At 42.4% G+C, this 12,604-nt stretch overlaps 1 long non-coding RNA gene across 1 annotated transcript; it reads right to left on the minus strand.

Moving 5' to 3' along the window:
- Window positions 1–6,270: 6,270 nt before the first annotated feature.
- Window positions 6,271–11,451, minus strand: LOC116356998 (uncharacterized). Its single transcript, XR_004205282.1, has 3 exons — window positions 7,887–11,451; window positions 6,749–6,980; window positions 6,271–6,319 (listed from the first exon to the last, which is right to left on the minus strand). It is a non-coding gene; the product is annotated as an uncharacterized LOC116356998 (long non-coding RNA).
- Between the last annotated feature and the right edge of the window lie 1,153 nt (window positions 11,452–12,604).

A 12,604-nucleotide genomic window follows, 5' to 3' on the forward strand; every position in this document is an offset into this window, starting at 1 on the left:
AGAGAGGGTGATATAAGTCTCCAGCTTCAGGAATCATTTCAGTCATTGGCCGCAGAGAACTGGAAGGAAAGGTGGTCAAAGGAAGGGTTGGCTTTGGGGATGAGCAGTGAAATATACCTGCTGGAGCGTGTGCTACGGGTGGTGATGCTATTATGACCAGTGAGCTGAGATAAGGCAGGGCTTTAACCTAGCAAAGACTTATAGATGACCTGGAGCCAGTGGGTTTGGCGATGAATATGTAGCGAGGGCCAGCCAACGAGATACTACAGGTCGCAGTGGTGGGTAGTGTATGGGGCTTTGGTGACAAAATTGATTGCACTGTGATAGACTACATCCAGTTTGCTGAGTAAAGTGTCGGAGACTATTTTGTAAATGACATGGCCGAAGTCAAGGATCGGTAGGATAGTCAGTTTTACGAGGGTATGTTTGGGTGCATGAGTGAAAGAGTCTTTGTTGCAAAACAGGAAGCCGATTCTAGATTTAATTTTGGATTGGAGATGCTTAATGTGAGTCTGGAAGGAGAGTTTACAGTCTAACCAGACACCTAGGTATTTGTAGTTGTGCACATATTCTAAGTCAGAACCGTCCAGAGTAGTGATGCTAGTCGGGGGGGGGGGGGGGGTGCGGGCAGCAATCGGTTGAAGAGCATGCATTTAGTTTTCCTATGTTAATGTAATTTAATTATGCCAATGTGCTTTCATTAATTGAAAACCCTTAATCTATTTTATGAGAATTTGTAAGATTCTTGTTTGCTGGTTTATTTTATAATAGACGCAGACCAGTCTTTCAATAATAGGTAACAGAATTTATTCTCGGAGCGCGCTGCCACTTAACCACGAGCAACAGTTTATATACAGATCATGACGTAATTTCATTGCTTTAACAGAATCCCCTCTCGACTGGGACGAAGTGAGGTGAAAAGTTCATTCTAACTTACTAATACACTCCCAGGTAACTTTTGACCCCTCAACATTATCAATCACCACTGAGCTGACAGTTCTAATTAACAGAGAACTTAGGAATGCACTCACTGTCTTATATAAAAAACCCAACTCCATTATGGTGGAAAATAAGTATTTAGTCACCTACAAACAAGCAAGATTTCTGGCTCTCAGAGACCTGTAACTTCTTCTTTAAGAGGCTCCTCTGTCCTCCACTCGTTACTTGTATTAATGGCACCTGTTTGAACTTGTTATCAGTATAAAAGACACCTGTCCATAACCTCAAACAGTCACACTCGAAACTCCACTATAGCCAAGACCAAAGAGCTGTCAAAGAACACCAGAAACAAAATTGTAGACCTGCACCAGGCTGGGAAGACTGAATCTGCAATAGGTAAGCAGCTTGGTTTGAAAAAAAAATAAACTGTGGGAGCAATTATTAGGAAATGGAAGACATACAAGACCACTGATAATCTCCCTCGATCTGGGGCTCCATGCTAGATCTCAAAATGGGTCAAAATGATCACAAGAACAGTGAGCAAACATCCCAGAACCACACAGGGCAACCTAGTGAATGACCTGCAGAGAGCTGGGACCAAATTAACAAAGCCTACCATCAGTAACACACTACGCTGCCAGGGACTCAAATCCTGCAGTGCCAGACGTGTCCCCCTGCTTAAGCCAGTACATGTCCAGGCCCGTCTGAAGTTTGCTAGAGAGCATTTGGATGATCCAGAAGAAGATTGGGAGAATGTCATATGGTCAGATGAAACCAAAATATAACCTTTTGGTAAAAACTCAACTCATGTTTGGAGGACAAAGAATGCTGAGTTGCATCCAAAGAACACCATACCTACTGTGAAGCATGGGGGTGGAAACATCATGCTTTAGGGCTGTTTTTCTGCAAAGGGACCAGGACGACTGATCCGTGTAAAGGAAAGAATGATTGGGGCCATGTATCGTGAGATTTTAAGTGAAAACATCCTTCCATCAACAAGGGCAATTGAAGATGAAACGTGACTGGGTCTTTCAGCATGACAATGATCCCAAATACAACGCCCGGGCAATGAAGGAGTGGCTTCGTAAGAAGCATTTCAAGGTAATGGAGTGGCCTAAGCCAGTCTCCAGATCTCAACCCCATACAAAATCTTTGGAGGGAGTTGAAAGTCTGTGTTGCCCAGCAACAGCCCCAAAACATCACTGCTCTAGAGGAGATCTGCATGGAGGAATGGGCCAAAATACCAGCAACATTGTGTGAAAACCTTGTGAAGACTTAGAGAAAACATTTGACCTCTGTCATTGCCAACAAAGGGTATATAACAAAGTATTGAGAAACTTTTGTTATTGACCAAATACTTATTTTCCACCATAATTTGCAAATAAATTAATTAAAAATCCTACAATGTGATTTTCTGGATTCTTTCTCTCTCAATTGTCTGTCATAGTTGAAGTGTACATATGATGAAAATTACAGGCCTCTCTCATCTTTTTAAGTGTGAGAACTTGCACAATTGGTGGCTGACAATTTTTTTTTTTGCCCCACTGTATGTTTTGTTCGATAAATTTCATATTTATATCCAAAAATCTCAGTATACATTGGCGTGTTATGTTCAGTAATGTTGTGCCTCGAAAACCACATCAATTTACAGAAATACTCATCATAAACATTGATAAAAGATACAAGTGTTATTCAAAGAATTAATGCAACTGCTGTGTCAGATTTTTAAAAAAGCTTTACGAAAAAAGCACACCATGTAATAATCTGAGTACAGCGCTCAGACACAAAAACAAACCATACAGATACCCACCATGTTGTGGAGTCAGTAAAAGTCAGAAATAGCGTTATAAATATTCACTTACCTTTGATGATCTTCATCAGAATGCACTCCCAGGAATGCCAGTTCCACAATAAATGTTTTTGTTCGATAACGTCCATCATTCATGTCCAAATACCTCCTTTTTGTTAGCACGTTTAGTTCACCAATCGAAATTCACAAGGTGCGGGCAAGTCCAGGTGAAAGTTCAGACGAAAAGTCCAAAAAGTTCTATTATAGTTCATAGAAACATGTCAAACTATGTATAGAATCAATCTTTAGGATGTTTTTATCATAAATCTTCAATAATGTTTCAACCGGACAATTCCTTTGTCTTTAGAAATGAAAAGGAACGCAGCTCGCTCTCACGGCCGCGCGCATGACTTAGCTCATGGCCTTCTGCCAGACATCTTAGTCAAACAGCTCTTATTTGTTCCCCCTTCACAGTAGAAGCCTGTTGACATCTAGTGGAAGCCGTAGGAAGTGCAATATGTCCCCATTTACACTATTTTGGAAAGGCAATAAGAGGAAAAACTACAAACCTCAGATTTCCCACTTCCTGGTTGGATTTTTCTCAGGTTTTCGCCTACTCACAGACATCATTCAAACAGTTTTAGAAACTTCAGAGTGTTTTCTATGCATATATTAGCCTGAGTAGAAGGCAGTTTACTCTGGGCACGCTTTTCATCCGAACGTGAAAATACTGCCCCCTATGCCCCCTATACTGAATCGTGTCGTCTGCGTAGATCAGAGAATCACCAGCATCAAGAGCATCATCATTGATATCTACAGAGAATATGTAGCTCACCCTGCACTATCAGCTCCAATATAAATAACATGAGTAAGTCTCCCTCTGATAAGCTTCCCAGTAAAGCATTAAATACAATCAAGCAAGACAGAAACTTTTAAAAAATAGCCCATATTAACTTGGCTTTCAAAGACTTTAGAAAGGCAGGGCAGGATGGATGTAGGTCTCTAACAGTTTGGGTCTAGAGTGTCACCCCTTTGAAGAGGGGGATGACCGCGGCCACTTTCCAGTCTTGAGGAATCTCGGACTATATTAAAAAGAGGTTGAACAGACTATTAATAGGGGTTGCTACAATGGCGGCGGATAATTTTAGAAAGAGCGGGTCCATATTGCCTATCCCAGCTGATTTGTACAGGTCCCGGTTTTGCAGCTCTTTCAGAACATCTGTTATCTGGATTTGAGTGAAGGAGAAGCTGGGGAGTCTTGGGCAAGTAGCTTCGGGGGGTGTGGAGCTGTTGGTCGGGGTAGCCAGGAGGAAAGCATGGCCAGCCGTAGAGAAATGCTTATTGAAATTCTCGATTATTGTGGATTTATCAGTGGTGACAGTGTTTCCTAGCCTCAGTGCAGTGGGCAGCTGGGAGGAGGTGCTCTTTTTCTCCATGTACTTTACAGTGTCCCAGAACTTTTTTGAGTTAGTATTACAGGATGCAAATTGCTGTTTGAAAAAGCTAGCCTTATCTTTCCTAACTGCATGTGTATATTTGTTCGTAACTTCCCTGAAAAGTTGCATATCGCCGGGACTATTCGATGCTAGTGCAGTACGGCACAGGATGTTTTTGTGCTGGTCGAGGGCAGCCAGGTCTGGAGTGAACCAAGGGCTATATCTGTTCTTAGTTCTACATTTTTTGAAAGGGGCATGCTTATTTAAGATGGTCAGGAAATTACTTATAAAGAACAACCAGGCATCCTCTACGGACGGGATGAGGTCAATATCCTTCCAGGATACTCGGGCCAGGTCGATTAGAAAGGCCTGCTCGCAGAAGTGTTTTAGGGAGCGCTTGACAGCGGACCAATAATGGATGCAGGCAATGAGGCAGGGATCGCTGAGATCCTGATTGAACACAGCAGAGGTGTATTTGGAGGGCAAGTTGGTCAGGATAATATCTATGAGGGTGCCCATGTTTACGGATTTTGGTTTGTACCTGGTAGGTTCATTGATCATTTGTGTGAGATTGAGGGCATCTAGCTTAGATTGTAGGACGGCCGGGGTGTTAAGCATGTCCCGGTTTAGATCACCTAACTGAACGAACTCTGAAGATAGATGAGGGGCAATCAATTCACATATGGTGTCCAGGGCACAGCTCGGAGCTGAGGGGGTCTATAACAGGCGGCAACAGTGAGAGACTTATTTCTGGAGGGATACATTTTTTAAATTAGAAGCTCGAACTGTTTGGACATAGACCTGTAAAGTATGACAGAAATTTGCAGGCTATCTCTACAGTAGATTGCAATTTCTCCCCCTTTGGCAGTTCTAGCTTGATGGTAAATGATGTAGTTGGGGATGGAAATCTCAGAATTTTTGGTGGCCTTCCTAAGCCAGGATTCAGACACGGCAAGGACATCAGGATTGGCGGAGTGTGCTAAAGCAGTGAGTAAAACAAACTTAGGGAGGAGACTTCTGATATTAACATGCACGAAACTAAGGCTTACAGAAGTCAACAACTGAGAGCGTCTGGGTTAACCTCTACATCACCCGAGGAACAGGTTGAGGGTACGGCTAAAGGCTTTCAAAACTGGTCGTCTAGTGCATTGGGGGCAGAGAATAAAAGGAGCAGATTTCTGGCCGTGGTAGAATAGAGTCAGGGCATAATGTACAGACAGGGGTATGGTAGGGTGCGGGTACAGTGTAGGTAAACCTAGGCATTGAGTGACGATAAGAGAGGTTGCATCTCTGGAGGCACTAGTTATACTAGGTGAGATCACCGCATGTGTGGGAGGTGGGACAAAAGAGGTATCTGAGGCATGTTGAGTGGGGCTAGGGTCTCCGCAGTAAAATAAAACAATATCTACCCTAAACAACAGTATACAAGGCATATTGACATTAGAGAGAGACATAAAGCAAGGCATAAAGCAATCACAGGTGTTGATTGGGAGAGCTAGCTAAGACAACAATGGGTAAGACAACAACAGCAAGTAAAATGGAGATGAATGGGCAGAGAGGGTCAGTTAACTACACACAGGGCCTGAGTTCGAGGCTGGGGCTGACAGATAAACAAAAATGGAGTACTGTGATTATCAATAAACAGTCCAGCAGGCATCAGCTGTGTAGCCAGGTGATCATAGGGTCCAGTGAACAGCAATAGATGAAACAGAGAAGCCGTTAGGCAGTCGTTACTACGGTAGCAAGTGGGGGACACAGCATACATAAAGTTAGCAGGCTGGGGCTGGCAGAAGCGTCTTCACCGACATCCGGCAAAGGCCTGGTTGAGGGCACATTGGACAGAATTCCGTCAGCAGACCAGTCGTGATGGACCGGTGGGTCTCCCTGTCGACAAAGGGTCCAGGCCAATTGGCAAAAGAGGTATTGTAGCTGGATGCAAAGGTTCAGAGCTTACGGCAGGAATCCGGTGATGTAGTAGCTTCTAGTCGTGTTAGTGAAGAGTCCGGGAGGCATCAGCTGTGTAGTCGAGTGATCATAGGGTCCATTGAGCAGGCCGGGAGATGGGCCTGGCTCAAGGCTAGCTTTGGGGCTGGGCCACTCGGTAGCAGCTAGCTGCGATGATCTGGAGTAATGGTCCAGAGCTTACAACAGGAATCTGGTGATGTAGTGGAGAAAAGCAGTCCGATATGCTCAGGGTTGATATCGCGCTGTGCAGACAGGCAGGTATTATCCAGGCTAAAAGCGGCTGGTGTCTGAGCTAAAGGTAAAGGCCACTAGCAGTGGCTAACAATAACTAAATAGCTAGTAGCTAATTAGCTGGTTAGAATCTGATATCTAGCTTCTGATGGAGGTTCTAGCTATAAGGTCTGAAAATAGCAGATCAGTATCACATTGCGTGAGGCGGGTTAACCGAAGGTATATTTAATTTAAAAATGGAAAAAGAGTTTGAAAAATATTCAAATATATACAAAAAAGACTAAACAATACAAAGTTTACACTGGACAATGACAAAACACGTCTGCACTGCTACGCCATCTGGGATACATCTATATGGATGTGTGTTGCTGTTTGTATGACTACCTACCTCGTTGTCAAAGTTGAGCGTGTGCAGCAGCTCGATGCCCAGCAGCAGGCTGACCTGGTGGGCCTTCTTGGTGACGTCGAGGGACCTCTCCAGATTACGTTGTGTCACAGAGTTGAGCATGCGCCCGTCCACCAGGTGTGTGTGGAAGGCCTGCGAGTACTGCGGAAGCCCCACGTCATTCAGCCTGGCCTTGGCCACCCAGTGGCGGTCCATGTCTGCAGCCTTTGACAGCCTACAGTGTGAAGAGATGAGAAGAAGAAGAAAACATGAGAAGAGATGACAGGACATTGGGAGAGATGAGAAGAGATAGGAGAAGATGAGAAGACAATATAGGAGGAGATGGAAACAGATTACAAGCAGATGAAGATGTTTGTTTCTGGTCACTAATGATACTTCGACAACCGTCAGTTTTTACAATCAGAATACAACTTGACTATGGAAACAAACCTGATTCAGTTACACCAGCTCTGTCAGGAGGACATTCACCCAATTTACCGTGGGAAGCTTGTGGAAGGCTACCCGAAATGTTTGACCCAAGTTAAACAATTTAAAGGCAATGCTACCAAATACTAATTGAGTGTATGTAGTCTTCTGACCCACTGGGATTGTGATGAAAGAAATAAAAGCTGAAATGAATCATTCTCTCTACTATTAATCTGACATTTCACATTCTTAAAATAAAGTGGTGATCCTAACTGACCTAAAACAGGGAATTTTTACTAGGATTAAATGTCAGGAATTGTGAAACTGAGTTGAAATGTATTCGGCTAAGGTGTATGTAAACATCCGACTTCAACTGTATCAACTGTTGGGCCTATGTTCCTTGACACCCGTGTTGGGGTCAATTCAATCCCAACTCCAGGGATTGAATTCCTATGGGGAAAAGCCATGTCCAATTCAATAGACTGAAATTGACCCCAACACTGCAAGAAAGTGACATTCTAATTCACATTCTGGTTTGCATATGCATTCTTTAATTGCCTTGGAACGCTTGGTGAAGGCAGCTCAAATTCCAATTCCAAATCTGAATCTCAAACCCTGTATCTCTGTCTCTGATCATTGTCTAACCTTGCTTACATGATTGTGCTTGTTACCAATAACCTGTGGTGTTATGCAGTGTTAGAATAGTTAGTCTTACCTTGCCACTCTTCACATTCTCAGAGCAGCCGCGAATGTACATGGGCATCGCCATGACTACCTCCAGCCAGGCCTGCACGGTGCCTGCCCTCCACAGCAACATGGGTATGCCCCGGGCAAGCTCCACCTGCTTGAGGCGGTCCAGCTGATCCTCCCCATCAGAAAGGCTGAGACTGAGGCGTTGGGGCTTGAGAGACTGTCTGAGTCTGGATAGGTGGGCGAGGGGGAGTGGGAGGAAAGATATGAGCAGGGGGGTTTTGGAAGGTGGGAGAGTGGTAGTAGGGGGGCAGTGGGTTTTCTATAGAACAAACAAGGACCATAGTAACCAAAAGGAGATAGAAAGCCCTTGCTCTGCTGTTTGGCTGCTATTTATAAGACCGAGTGTGCTGTTTATAAGAGAGAGTAGTTTCCAATGGAATAACACACTTTGGCTACTTTGACAGCTTTTGTGCATAGCCAATCATTTGCCAAGCCTCAGAAAAGCTTGTAAACAAACTATCTACAGTGTCAAACAAATGTATGTACTTACTAAGTCCTTTAAAATTAAGCTTTTAAAAACAGTTTGTCCGTGTACGTTAAATTCGCCTCATCTGTCAATATTAGCCTGCAAGTCCAGCTGCTTGATAATAGAGAGGAGAAAACCTGTACAATCATAATGGTATAATGCAGCTATAGGAGTCTAGTAAGGTTAATTAGTTAAACAGGGAGAGTTAATTAACTGATCAACGTGTAGGAGTGCCTCAAAAGTATTATCCCCTTTGTTTTGTTAGGGAATATGCCAGCAGGTGGTGGTCTAAAGCTTCTATGGCATGAACTTATACTCTATAAACAAATTATATCGTCTTTTAGTGAAAAAGGTATTATTGTTAAAAGATGGTCAACATATAAAGTAACTTGAAAATCATCCAGTAGCAATAATCACATAACTCATCACAAATACCAGGGTTATCATCTCCTTATCATTGAAATAAGGATTCCATGCATGCTTATCATTTCAATGTTTTTGTCTTCAGATGTAGCAGATGTAGCAGATGTTGTCTGGGCACAATGTGCCTAGCAGATATACATTACTTTGTTAAATCACACAATGACAATTCCCTCAGCTGTCTTCAGTCCTGCTAGAAAATTGCTCGCATTTGTTCCCGGCACCACATGAAGAATGACTTAAAATTACATTAAGAATAAGAGACTAGTCATATCCCAAGGTAAGGATACAGAAGAATGGAGGAATTGTCCTGCTGGCTCCTTGAAAGGGACTCCTCCCTATGGCTGCTTTGTGTTCGCACTCATCTCCGTGGCACAATAAAGGTGCAAACACAACCCATGGTCTATACTATCTGCCCAGAACAGGTGTTTTAAATTTCAGTGGGTGTCTGGGAAAACAGAGCAACAGGTATGCATTCTGTTCAGTTTCCTTCCCAACATTTTCTAAACCATTCCTCCAGTCTTTCTTGATTTATGCTTTGTCCTGTTGTGTCTATGGAATCTAACAACAGCCCAGGAGATATAGCAAAGTAAACAGAGTTGAGGGAGAAAAATAACAGTACCTTCAGAGGTGGTACATTCATTGTACCACCTGCTAATAGGTCAGTAAAAGTTATTGTTTGTCATTGGTTAGCAGACTCTTTCTGTACCCCTCTCCACAATAACATGTAGTGTTGCTCAAATATAATATAGACTGACCAGGTGAATCCTTTATCACTTGATAAATCCTCTTCAATCAGTGTAATGTATTCTCAATGTATCCTCTATAATTTCTTACAACCGGCAAAAACTTGTGAACATCAGTTGGCAGTTTCTTACCTCAATTCCAGCTACAACTTCGACTTATCTGCCCTGGGTTCTTTCTGTAATTCCGACCCAATTTTTGGACTGCCCAAGAGGAAAAGCAGACGTTAGAGGCAAAAGAGGGGGGATCCTGGCAAGGGGATCCTGGCAAGGGGATCTCAGCATTCTACTGGGCAATGGCCAGTCACTTGATGTTTTTCTTATATTTGTTTTATTTCACCTTTATTTAACCAGGTAGGCCAGTTGAGAACAAGTTCTCATTTACAATTGCGACTGGGCAGCGCGCCCCTTGATAATAAGATAGATGACCTCCGATCGCATATTTGCTACCAACGGGACTCTCGAAACTGCAATATTCTCTGCTTTTCTGAAACATGGCTCTTGAACAAGAGTTGGCTATCCAACTCGATTGATTCTCCATTCACCATGCTGACAGGACAATGGAGTTGGTGGAAATCGAGGGGGGGGGGGGTTTGCTTCTTCACCAACAGCAACTGGTGTGCTGACTTCGAGGGCGGTGGAAGTGTCAACCCATTATTCAACCCGTCTTGGAATACATGATGGTCAAATGCCAACCTTTTTACCTCCCAAGGGAGATTTCAGCTGTTATCGGGCCTGTGTGCATTCCACCTCAGAAGAAAAATAACAAGCACTTAACGGAAAGGTTCACCCATTTTGAACGTTATATTGTTTTTGTGCATCTCTGAGTGATGTTCTATCGATTTCCAGGGTAATTTCATGTGTATCTGAGTCATTGGCATTCAATCAGGCAGAAATTTGGCCAGTATGATGTAGCACTGTGTTAAAGTCGCTCTCATTACACTGGAAGTTAATAGGAAAATGACGCAACGCCTTTCATAGGTGTCAGATTTCAATACTGGCCGATCTCATAACTCGGGAGGATAGCTTCTCTCAAATGAGCTATTGATCATATTTTTTGCAATATTCCTACCTCGAGAAATGTGCAATTTAACAGAGGGTCTAGCACATTTTTCCTATTTGTATGGTGCACCCTGGATATAGAAAGGAGATATACTTATCTTGTTCAATGACTGAAGGAACGTATTGTTTAACGCCCCACCCAACAGACGCCCCACCCATTCACGTTGTCATGCGGTGTCATGTGGTTGCTAAGCTAATCGTCACGCAATCCCTTCTCGAAGTCAGTGTATATGTGGAGAAACGTGTCTATTTTCCTCAATTACGTAATGTCACGATTCTATACGATACCACTGATGGCAAGTTAATTATCTCACATCTCGGGAAAGATATGTGATGTTGTAATTCTTGTTGACGGGATTTTGAGCTAGCACCCAATAGACTCCTTGAAGGGGAGCGCCCTTGTCCCAGATTCACCCAGAATGCAATACGCAGCAATTGGTGTAGCGTGGGCAACATTTCCCATCTGAGGCACATCGAGCCACTGGATGTAGACTCCTAAATTGGTAGTGCAGTTTGTTTAGGAGATTTGCCAGCTAACTAGCTATGTTACATGCTGATATTGTCTTTGTTATTGTGTGTAGCTACATTTGCTAGCTAGCTTGCCAGCCAGTCCATAGTGAGCATTGAATTGTGGATTTTGTAGTCAAATTGAGCTGCAACAGATTCTCCATGTTGCTACCAACCTTATTATAACTCCAAAAATATTAATGTTATTTAACACTGTAAATTAAAGGAATGAGTGGTTTTGGGTGGAGTTTTCAAAACTGTACGAGGTTATAACCAAGCAGGAAAACTTACATTCTGAGGCTGCTTTTCTGGTGGCCAGTGATTTTTATTCCACATCATTAACCTCTAGCGTCGAGCAATCCCGTATCTGGGAGCGTAATCATAGCCTCAAGCTCATTACCATAACGCAACGTTTCCTATTCATGAAAATCGCAAATGAAATGAAATAAATATATTCAAACACAAGCTTAGCCTTTTGTTACATGTTAAGGCGATGGGTTCCCCTACAGGAACTCCACCCCCCCGTTCAGCTGAAAAGGTGGCGCAGGGAACGCAAAAATATTCATTAGAAATATTTAACCATCACACATTAACAAGTCCAATACCTCAAATGAAAGATAAACACCTTGTTCATCTACCCAGCGTGTCAGATTTTTAAAATGTTTTACGGCGAAAACACAACATATATTTGTGTTAGACCACCACCAAACCAAATAAAAAACGTAGCCATTTTTTCCAGCAAAAGATAAAAATCACAAAAGAAAATCAATCACTAACCTCTTGAAAATCTTCATCAGATGACAGTCATATGACATGTTACACAGTACATTTATGTTTTGTTCGATAATATGCATTTTATATCCATAAATCTCGGTTTACATTGACGCCATGTTCAGAACATCCTCCAAAATATCCAGAGGAATTATAGAAAGCTACGCCAGATAACAGAAATACTCATCATAAACTTTGACTAAAGACTAAGTTCTACATATAATTAAAGATACACTGGTTCTTAAAAAAGTGCTTTCGAAATTCTTTCAAATTTAGTCTCAATTACACATGTATAAGAACTGTATCAACATACTTTAGTCATATTTTATTATCATCATTTTTTAAAACTTGTGCATAAGGCATATGAGTTTGAGTTGAGTTTGAGTTTATTTTTTATTTTTACATTAAATCAACGTTTCAGTAAAAGTGCCGGTTTTAGCCAGCCGGCTAATTTTCAACCGCAGTCCCTGGGCAGGTTATTAAAAACAATTACAATATAGACAATAGCAACATAGAACAAGCAAGACATAGCATACAGACAGAGCAACATAGGACAAGCAAGACAGAGCATACAGACAGAGCAGCATAGAACAAAAAGCAGCAAGTCAAAATTTATAAAAGCAACAAAGTGTTTCCACACTTCACAAGCTACAGACAACAGACAACATGGAGAGCGGCAACACACAGCTAGGGACCATGTTCACAAATCTG

Source organism: Oncorhynchus kisutch, linkage group LG24, assembly GCF_002021735.2.
Source record: "Oncorhynchus kisutch isolate 150728-3 linkage group LG24, Okis_V2, whole genome shotgun sequence".
In the NCBI taxonomy this organism is placed as follows: Eukaryota; Metazoa; Chordata; class Actinopteri; order Salmoniformes; family Salmonidae; genus Oncorhynchus; species Oncorhynchus kisutch.